Source organism: Penaeus monodon, chromosome 3 (assembly GCF_015228065.2).
Source record: "Penaeus monodon isolate SGIC_2016 chromosome 3, NSTDA_Pmon_1, whole genome shotgun sequence".
NCBI classification, from domain to species: Eukaryota; Metazoa; Arthropoda; class Malacostraca; order Decapoda; family Penaeidae; genus Penaeus; species Penaeus monodon.
The window spans coordinates 13,333,023-13,335,522 of NC_051388.1; positions in this window are offsets into that span (position 1 = coordinate 13,333,023).

Here is a 2,500-nt window from a genome sequence, read left to right on the forward strand (position 1 = left end):
GCAAGTGCGTGACCGGATGAGCCCCGTATCGAAAATAAAAGGACGCTCAGTGACGGAGAACGTTAACTAAGTTTCGGAGTAGCGTCCAGTAGCCAGGCTCATCTCGGTAAGCCCGTTTGAAGGAACTTAGTGTACCATCGTGATGGAACAGAGTGGGCAGGAACTAGAAATGGAAGGCAGTAACATGGGAGTGCTATTCTGGAATATAGTTAGGATCAGGAAGAAATTAAATATTCTTATGAACATATAAAACAATTTGATGATCAAATTTACCTAATGTTGTGGCTGTATTGGTTAATGGTTAAAACAAATAAATGTGCTAGACATCAAGGTCATAAATCAATATTGTGTTAGATATATCTTCTTTATCAACAGTCAATGAAAATAGGTTAGTTTGACAGTGTAATTAAATAAGTAAGTGCTTTCTAGGACATAGTTCAGCGGAAGTGTGTAGGCAGTGGTGAATCATGTTGTTTACTGATTATCTTTTACTTGCTTGATGTTTGGTTCATATATTCACTCGAAAATATAACTCAATTTGTGTTCATGATCATTACTCTTTTAATATAATATAGAATTAACTGAGCCTTTTTTCTTTTTTTTTACTATTTGCTTCTCTGGTGATTATTATTATTTTGTGTAATATCTAGTTCATTTATTAACATTGAGATATTGATAATGAATTGCTTTTATAATGATCGCTATTTTGTTTTATAATGTTTGATTCATGAAGATATGACGTAGTTTTGAACGTTGTTTATTTCGTTTCATCAGGTTTCATAACTCATATAACAGTGAGTAAAGAACCCAATAATGTCCTCGAAATCATTTATTAAATATTTAAAGTTACACTATAATTAATGAGAATATTTTTTTAAGATTTCAAACTAACTTAATAAGTCTTGATACTGAAGAGCATCTAATAAAATGATGTAGAATAGAGATCACAACAATATAGCCCATTGAATGTGTGGTCGTGTTTTACTGTGCATTGTTTGGCTCACGGGATCTTGAAGATAATAGGCATATTTGGTGTTTTTGAAGTGGCTCTTAATTGGGTTGTCTGCCTCTCTCTCCCTCTCTCTCTTTCTCTCTCTAACTCTTTCTCTTTCTATCTTTCTCTCTTTCTCCCTTTATCCCTTTCTCTCTCTCTCTCTCTCTCTCTCTCTCTCTCTCTCTCTCTCTCTCTCTCTCTCTCTCTCTGATGATAGATGATGACATATAATGAAAATAGCTGTCGCGCAATAATGGTTTTGTTTATAAGAAGCACTTGGCAAACACACACACACACACACACACACGCACACACACACCACACACACACACACACACACACACACACACACACACACACACACACACACACACACACACACACACACACACACACACACACACACACACACACACACACACACACACACACACACACACACACACACACACACACACACACACACGAACACACGCACACACACACGCACACACACACACACACACACACACACACACACACACACACACACACACACACACACACACACACACATACAGCGTATGCCACTAAACCCTGCGACCTGTCACAGCCTGAGGAAGGAACCCGCACGGCCTGCAGTGAGGTCGGGGAAGCGTTGCTGAGGGCGTCGCGGAGGCCCGCTGAAAATTGTCGGAAATGGAGGCGGTCATGTGGCGGCGAACGGCTAGTCTCCATTGCGCCGGAACGTGATGGCAAATCCAGCAAGTAAGTGACGTCTCTGTTGATGCTAAGAAATGTGATTAACCTTTGTTTCTTGAGTATTTTTTAGGAATTTATTAAAAGTAAGTAGTGACTTTGGGGACAATCTGTATGTATGTATGTATGTATGTAAGTACACACACACACACACACCACACACACACACACACACACACACACACACACACACACACACACACACACACACACACACACACACACACACACATATATATATATGTATATATATATATATATATATATATATATATATATGTATGTATGTATGTATGTATGTATAAATGTATATATGTATATATATACATATATACAAATATACATACATACATACAAATATACATACATACATACATACATACATATATATATATATATATATATATATATATATATATATATATATATATATATTTACACACACACACACACACACACACACACACACACACACACACACACACACACACACACACACACACACACACACACACACACACACACACACACACACACAAACTCCTCGCAACAGGTCTGGTCGAGTTGCCCAATCCATGACCTCCTAGGTCGTCCCACGGGCCTCCTCCACCCAGGATTGTCTCTCTGAGAAACAGCCTGATAGGCAGGGTCATCCACAGGGAAACGAGCTAGGTGCCCATATAGCCTGGGTTGACGATCCCAGATCATGCAAGTAACAGGTTCCATGCCAGTCCGACATCTCCAAATGCTCTTGCTGATCGAGTTCAT